Source organism: Triticum dicoccoides, chromosome 1B, assembly GCF_002162155.2.
Source record: "Triticum dicoccoides isolate Atlit2015 ecotype Zavitan chromosome 1B, WEW_v2.0, whole genome shotgun sequence".
NCBI lineage: Eukaryota > Viridiplantae > Streptophyta > Magnoliopsida > Poales > Poaceae > Triticum > Triticum dicoccoides.
This window is the reverse complement of record NC_041381.1, coordinates 34,378,807-34,387,554: the sequence shown is the minus strand read 5'-3', so window position 1 is coordinate 34,387,554 and position 8,748 is coordinate 34,378,807. Positions and strand designations below refer to the sequence as shown.

The 8,748-nt window shown below is 39.6% G+C and overlaps 1 long non-coding RNA gene across 6 annotated transcripts; it reads right to left on the bottom strand.

Moving 5' to 3' along the window:
- Positions 1–911: 911 nt before the first annotated feature.
- On the bottom strand, positions 912–8,705 carry LOC119317619. 6 transcript variants are annotated; one of them, XR_005153689.1, is made up of 6 exons: positions 8,543–8,705; positions 8,329–8,458; positions 7,614–7,727; positions 7,272–7,444; positions 6,017–6,739; positions 1,323–1,942 (listed from the first exon to the last, which is right to left on the bottom strand). It is a non-coding gene; the product is annotated as an uncharacterized LOC119317619 (long non-coding RNA). The 6 variants fall into 6 exon arrangements; XR_005153683.1 differs by having other exon boundaries at positions 6,017–6,154; positions 8,543–8,698; XR_005153690.1 differs by lacking the exon at positions 1,323–1,942 and adding an exon at positions 912–1,249 and having other exon boundaries at positions 6,017–7,444.
- Positions 8,706–8,748: the final 43 nt, after the last annotated feature.

The window sequence follows — 8,748 nt, the reverse complement described above, 5'->3', positions numbered from 1 at the left end:
AACATTATATCGTCAACGAACGTTAAGCGTGCGGACCCTACAGGTTCGAGAACTATGTAGACATGACCGAGACACCTCTTCAGTCAATAACCAATAGCGGAACCTGGATGGCCATATTGGCTCCTACATATTCTACGAAGATCTTTATCGGTCAAACCGTTATGACAACATACATAATTCCTTTTGTCCATCGGCATATTACTTGCCTGAGATTCGATCGTCGGTATCTTCATTCCTAATTCAATCTCATTACTGGCATGTCTCTTTACTTGTTCCATAATACACCATCTTGTAACTAACTCCTTAGTCATTTGCTTGCAAGCTTGTGATGTGTATTACCGAGAGGGCCCAGAGATACCTCTTCGATACTCGGAGTGACAAATCCTAATCTCGATCTATGCAAACTTAACAAACACCTTCGGAGATACCTGTAGAGCATATTTATGATCACCCAGTTATGTTGTGATGTTTGATAGCACACAAGGTATTCTTTCGGTATCCGGGAGTTGCATAATTTCATAGTCGGAGGAGTATATATTTGACATGAAGAAAGCAATAGCAATAAACTGAACAATCAATATGCAAAGCTAACAGATGGGTCTTGTCCATCACATCATTCTCCTAATGATGTGATCCCGTTATCAAATGACAACGCATGTCTATGGTTAGAAAACCTTAACCATCTTTAATCAACGAGCTAGTTTAGTAGAGGCTCACTAGGGATACGGTATTTGTTTATGTATTCGCACATGTATTTAAGTTTCCGGTCAATACAATTCTAGCATGAATAATAAACCTTTATCATGAATAAGGAAATATAAAATAACAACTTTATTATTGCCTCTAGAGCATATTTCCTTTAGTCTCCCACTTGCACTAGAGTCAATAATCTAGATTACATTGTAATAAATCTAACACCCATAGAGTCTTGGTGCTGATCTTTTGCTCGCGGAAGAGGCTTAGTCAACGGGTCTGCTACATTCAGATCCGCATGTATTTTGCAGACTTCTATGTATCCATCCTTACCTTTTCATGAATGGAGTTGAAGCGTCTCTTGATGTGTTTGGTTCTCTTGTGAAACCTGAATTCCTTCGCCAAGGCAATTGCTCCAGTGTTGGTATAAAAGATTTTCATTGGACCCGATGTCAACAAATAGGGTCCGTCACACACAATTAGAATTGAAAATTGTGTGCTTGGATAGGTTGGCGATTGGGGATGCCATCGCACACACTCGTGTGTGATTGGGGATCTAAACATGTTTAACCAAGCCTAAAATTAGTGCTATATTACTAGAATTATTAGAACAAAATTACAAGCAAACATAGCACATAAAGTAATTCACATTCAAAACACATAATGTGATTGTTTCCAACATGCATCTAACATGACATGTTTCAAGTTCATCACAGAACATATGCAAGTACGAATGTACTTCTCCACGTCACACAACAATCAACACACACAGCTAGCAATCACATATAATCTTACAGCATCTACAGAGGCTTCAGCTGGCCCTCTAAATAAACGGAGACCAGACTCTATAGTCGACGGTACCCTTGCTCAGGAGCAATTAAATTTTTCTGATAGTCATCATCTTGTGAAACAATTCGTTCAACGTTTTGCAAAGAGAGGTAGCGGTCAAATGGAAGCTCCCGCAGAGCAGCAGGGAGTTGCAGTAGTTATCAAAAACCGCGTCAGAAAACTTAGAGGAGCGGCAATGGAAAATTTGTGCGGTTGTTTCCTGGAGAAGAGGTATGGCCAGGGTTCCATCCATTCATGAGGTTTTATCAAGCTTCCCTCTGTTTATTTATGGTTCAACTTCTGGTCGAAAAATACTGCACGGAAGTTGCCGATTTGGAGCTCAGCTTGAGCAGCTCTTGATTTCTTGCTTGTTGCTTGATGTGGGATCCGAGTATGCCTTTTTTTGTCAAAAAATTTTCACCTATCCAAGCAGCTCAATTTTGCAATAGTTAGAACAACGAACAAATTTATATCATTCTTGTGGTAAACTGATCAACCTAAAGAAAGATCAGCACAGCATGCACTCACAGAAGGTGCACTGTAGTCTTTCAGTGATTATCAGATGCAATGTACATGTTTGTTTTCAAACTGGTATAACTAATTCCGAAAGTCAACTGAATATATATCCAAGAAGTGCAGCATCACATACCAAAGCTGAAACGCGAGAGCATATATTGAATTGGTAAAATTCAGAGTAAACTGAACGCAGATCAATAGCTTTCCCTTTTTTTGGGTGAAGATCAAACTCTAAATTATAAATCCTTCCCAACATCAGTGGGTTACTTTCAGTTGACATCTCAGAAGGCACCTTCTCGGTTTTATACATAACTACATATTTGATATTCTCTTATCAATTTCAGATTTCCATTGATTGGTGGCCGCTTCTGCATTGCTGAATTTCTAGTTGCGTCCTATTCCCCGTTCCAACTACAATATAAGGTGAGTACTGTGTGCTTAGAGAGATGCCTTGTGAAAAAAAATTGTCAACAGTTCGATTTTGTAGCAGTTTCCCATTCACACGTTGCACACTTTCCATGAGCCACACACTCAATGCTTTCTTTAGCTTATGTACGTTTGTTTTTTAATCTTATTCTTGTATCTCATCATCTAAAAGGATTAACAGCCCCATCTTAGTTTAAACTTCATGTCTGGCATGGCATGTACATGATTAGAGGATGGATATATCTTTTCTGTTCATAATCAGTACACAGGAAAACATGTAGAAATCATCTTCCATACCATTGTGTCATTGATGAAGTAGATTTAAATATCAAGCTATATTAATGGGAGGATAGACACAGTTGGTTAACTTATCAATTTATAGCTCGCCCCCGCACACAAGGAAGGCGATTCTGTGATGCCTAGGCTGCCGCAAAGCCAAACAGGGTCGCAGCCTCAGCACGCCTGCTAAACCCCTGGTTGGCTAGCTGTCCTTTCTTCCCAGTGAGGCCAGCCCCATTAAGCATTATTGAAATTTATGGCTGATGAAGTGCTGAATCAACCTCCTCAATATTACCTATCCTCTTACTGCTTTACCATTCGAATCCTTAATTAATGCTAAATAACTGATATTGATTATCTGAGAAGTAGACGTTTGAACCCTAATTTAGTTCTATTCATATTTTTGAGGAAGATGGCCATGTATCTCCTAATTTGGTAGTGGAGTTAATTTGTCTAAAAATAAGTAACTTCTTGCAAGACCGATATGGATATATGACAGTTTCAAGACGGGATGAGGAAATGACGTACATGTCTGGGAAATGATGAAAATCATGGTATTTATCTACTGATATGAACAACTATGATTATTACTGTTGCATTGTGAGCACCTCTCCTCCTCGACACTCAACAGGGGCCAAGGTGAGCCGCTGTTGATTCCTCTGCACACAAGGTTTTGCATTTGCTATTTTTGAATTTCATTACTGGGCAGCCAGTGCATGACTCGCAAGATCTTGAACAAAAGATTGTTTGCATGTTGCTACTGACCATTGTGTGCGGCAATGAGGTGTTCAAGCAATTAATCGGCAGGTTCAAGATCCAGTGATTATTTAAACCACATACCCTGAAAGAAGTGGCACATGACATGAACCAGTGATTCTGGATAAATGAATCGATGACTTCTTTGCTAGAAATGTTAGCATACACAATATATGTATAATTGCTAGTTAGAGCGTAGTGAACACAATAACTTCTCATAGGCAATAGCGATAAAAATCACTGGTTCATGTCATGTACCACTTCTTTCAGGGTATGTGGTTTATTTCTTTTCCTTCTGTATACATAAATAATTATTTGCTTGAGCTACAATTTTAGATGGTCAGTACTTATAATCCACCTTGTGCAAGAAAAGTTATTGAAAGAAAGGTTGCATACTATTTCCTAACGAATAGTGATAATCAGTTATGATAGATGAGACACACTTCTAATTTAAGTACATGAGTAGTTACATTAGCAATCTAAATTTATCGTTGACTCGAAAATAAAATAGTGGTGATCATAGCAACGCAATATAAGCTTCACTCTGAATTGCTGATAGATGTACCTACGAGTTAGGCCAAAGGGAGTCAAAATCTCTACAAGTCCGCGGACTTTTCTGAAGATGAATTGATGGTCACTGTCTATCTCTGCCTCTTTTGTCACCAGATTCAGTGTCCATCCCTTATTTATAATAAGGAAGCATCTAATTTCATGGTTGGGTGTAGCGTGTCATAAGCACATGCGAAATGCGAAAAACGATAGAGAAATTGAACTAAAAAATCTTATAACAGAAATCAGTTAGCTCCATTTGAACTAAAACTGAATACACACAAGTTCCAGTCGGCTTCCGTGGAATAGCAGCAGATCTAACCATGATTAGCCAGAATAGTTCCACTTACCAGTAGCACACTATGTTCACTAGGTTGGCCCATGCATGGGAGCACCACGACTCAGGCCAATGGTTTAGCAGACACAAATGTTTGTTGGCTTAGCAAGTGAAAATTTATTTATGATGTTCTTGTGCTACATAGTTAGTAGACAGAAATATCTAATGAGATATTGATTCAGTAAATTGAAATTTGCGTTAGGCTATGGTTAGGTTATGCTCTTTAGAGATACTTTTTTCCCACTATCTTTGCACAGTTTTCTTCAATGACCTACTAAAGATTACCTCGAGTGTGAAGTTACTGAGCATGGACCTGTGTTCCTATTTTGGAGCTCTATGTTACTACTGAGTTTTACAATTGAGTTTTCTTTTCATAGCTTTGTATTATTTTACTGCTCATGTTGTTACCTATGAACTACTCCCTCCGTCCCATAATATAAGAGCGTTTTTGACACTAGTAGGACGGAGGGAGTAAACTTTAGTTACATGGGTACTAAGTGTTTTAACAACATTTGCTCACATTATAGTTTTTGTAAAATCTGCTTGCGTTCAATCTATGTATTGTATAGTAAAACTTCTTAGCTGACAAATAACTGTCACCATGGAGCTTAAAACGTATGCCAATTGGGTCCTGTCCTTGATTGTATACAATATACCTTCCGAAAGAAAAGATAATTTTGGACTTATGCATGTAGCAATATCTTTGATGGAGTCTCCTCCAGTGCTCATTTAGGAAACAGAAATGTGTGCGGAGCTGTGGTGCAAACCAGTAACTCTTGGGTCTTATGTCGATCTAGAGAGAGTAGGGAGGGAGGGGAAGGGGGAGAGTTGTTTATTGTCAGCATGGTGCTCATTCTGTTTTACGGCGTTGAGTTATTATAAGCATTTGTAGACAGCAATAACGCGTGAGTAAATATTGATGCTTAATCGTTTGGCTTGCTTTTGATTATGTACTGTAGGGAGGGGTGTTAATTATGCCTTAGATGTTTTCTTTGCTTCTTTTAAGTTTTCTGCAATTTAGCAGAAAAAACTGGTCATGTTTACCTAAATTATAGTCATAGATTCGCCCTCTGTTTATTCCCTTGAATCGCAACTATGTTATCAAGCAATAGTCTTTAGCTCTATATCACTGACTGCATTTGAAATAAGAATTTCTGCTACCATAGTCAGCAGCCAAATCAATATTGAAGCTATGTTGACATATGAACCTGCTTATGCAGAACTTTTTTCAAAAAAATCATAAAGAATCCTTTATTGAATATGAACCTGCTTATGTATAGTAAGTAAATTGCAGTGTGAAATAAGAATTTCTACTACCACAGTCAGCAGCCAAATCAAGATTGAAGCTATTTATTGAATGAAGACACTACATTAATTTCTGGGTCAGCCTGTAGAGGAGTGTTCAAGTTCATTTCAGTTTTCCTTTGTTTTTGGTTGTCAATTATTGTACCTATGAACTCTTGTATTCTGCTCTTTCAAGCAACCACCATCAAGTTAATGCAAGAAACTACCGGCACTACCAGAAGGATTAGCAAGCTAGGATGAATGCCGTGCTACCAGAACATGGTGAAGCATGAACCACTAGCCTATTAAAAAAAAGGAAAAGCAGGACCAAGCATGCCAAGCAATTACCTTCGATGTCTGCTGGATGCAGAAGAGATGAAGATGAACTGCTGTGAACTCTATTCCCTTCACACCTTCCCCGCCACCAACAAGTCACAGGCTCGCCTGTGCAGCTGCACCACATGATTCATCATGCCCACTTTCTCACTGCATAAAAGAGAAACATACACTGAATTACTGCCAATTTTCCTATGGATAAGACAAATCAAACCTAATATTCTGTTTCTTAAATGTAACAGAAAAGATGTAGGCCAACTGATTATGAGTTAGAATAGGAACAAGCTGAAGAACAAAATGTTTTTTGAAATTGCTACTATCTAGAGCTCAACAAATCTTCTACTCTAACTAGAGGTCATCAAATCTTTTGATGGCCTGAGGTGCTTCGACCAGAGTAGATACTAACTTAAACAGCAAAGAGAGAATAAATACCCTACAAATGTCCGTGTTAGATTTCAGTAACAGTACATAAACAACTAAATTGTTTGCTGAGACATGGAGCCACAACTGAGAAGCCTCCTATTACATAATGGAGTCAATTATAGTGTTGATACATAGACACATCCAAACCTGATAGTTTCTGGATCCGACATCAGGGCAAAGGCAATTTGATGGGTATCTATCTGAACTGGAGAGTTGGAGAATAGAGCATCTAAGTTCAAATTTCTTGCCTGTTCAGTTGGGGCATGACGATAGGCGACAAAGATACTTTGACTGGAGCTCGATCTACTTACTCTGAGAAAATTAAGACTTGTATGGGATCAGGGGCAGAGCAGGAGAAAAATAAGCCGATGCACATCTGTAAGATGCACACAAAAATATCCAATAAAAAAGGTACTACTAACTAGCAACCTGTTCCGCAACTCTTGGAAGTCTTTGGTAACTTACGAAATAGTTTTTTTGGTTCAAATTATCAAGTAAAAAGCAAGTTCTGGTGCTCTCGATATTGACTGAACTTAGGTAAAGTCATCTTTTCATCTGTGTCTATTTTTCACTGAATATTGTATAATAAGTTCAATGCGGCAAAATTCACTAACTGCAAACTGAGCCTAGATAAATAACACACATGATAGACTGAATGATTGTTGGTGATTCATCCAAATTAAAACCTTAACAAGATTAACATCAGCTTGGCATTTAGCAAAGAGAAAAAACAAACATACTGATGAACTGAATTCTCTACTTCTCACAAGACCCACAAGAATAGAATTGAGATAGATTTAGGGGTGACCGGATGAGGAGGGGAGGAGATGGGAGAAGTATTTACCACTAAGTGAGAAATTACAAAATCAAAATGACTTCACATCATATTGAGGTAGGATGTAGGCAGGTGGCTGATCTGGTCCGACGGCTTTGTGCTTGGCGCCTGTGCGGAGGTTGAACATCAAACTGAACAAGACCTGCGTCCGCTCGAGGAAGCACGTGTTGATCGATGGACTCCTGTCAATTCATTCCATCTAGCATTTATACATGACCGGTTGTGCACAAATAAAATAGACTTGCTGCATCATGGAGTATATCATAAAAAAAGTGTGAGATTTTTGAGAATTATGGCAGCAGATAAGACAGGACAGAAAAACGAGTTAGTAAGCTGCATAAACTTATATACCTATGATCAAATCAACTGACAAAACACTGTACTATGAGTGCTCTGAAGGAGAGTGCCAATGGATATTCTTGAGCTTGTACTTCATCCCATCGATCTGCACCGTCCCAGCAGCATCTTTGGCAGTTGCATCAATCGATTATACAGAAGAATAACACGGTGGATCCAATTAGATAAAACTGTATACATGCAGTAAGAGGAATTTCTCTGTGTATAAACTTAAAAAAAAACTAAAAAAAAAGATGCAAATGGGGCCACTAGCAAAACCACCTGGTAACTTATACACTCAATAGATTTTCCAAGTAGGGAGAGTTGAAAGCCTTCAAGAGTCAAGACTAAGGATGCAAGCGGGGCTTGTTACGGCCAGCCCGCACTTGCCTACAGAATTTCTACATACACAGGTACTCACATTTGACATAGTTTATTATCTTCAGATAACCATCCCTTTTGCTGGATATCTATGTACAAGGACAGCACGATGGCACTACAGGTAGCTGAGGTAATCATCATGTTTAAATACCAAAATACTTTGACGGGTACTAAGGGACATCATGGACTAGAATTCCTAACTGAAGAATTACAACATCAAAAGCTACTCTGAAGTTAGTTTTGAGTCCAAGATTGAATCGTCTGGCTGATTCAAAAGACCGTGAAGCTAAATTGAGCTCTGCTACTAGAACACTGCACATAGGCGAAAACTGATGAGGCGAGAGCTTACGGTAAGATGTAGTTCCTGGCGAGCAGGAAGTAGATTGTCCAGAACTGCGTATCCTTCATGTGGCGTGGGCACAGATCATGCCGGATCTTAGCGAGTTCTTGCAGGGATCACAAATTACAGTAGCGAGTTCCTGCAGGGATCACAAATTACAGTTTGAGACTTTAGAGCCATCTCTAATCGGCGAAGAGGAGGATGAGATCCCGGGAGACCTTACCTTGGCTCTGGCGAGAACGAGGGTGGTGTGCCGCTGCTGCCAGTCCGAGAGCTCGCCCGCCGCGGCCACCGCCTCCGTGGAGCCACCTGCCAGACAACACGGCACGTCACCGTCAGCAATCGAGACCGGACGAGTAGGGGAGCGGAATCAATGGGGGAGGAGAGGAAGGAGGAGTGCCTTGGTGAAGCTGGAGAGCGGACGACTTG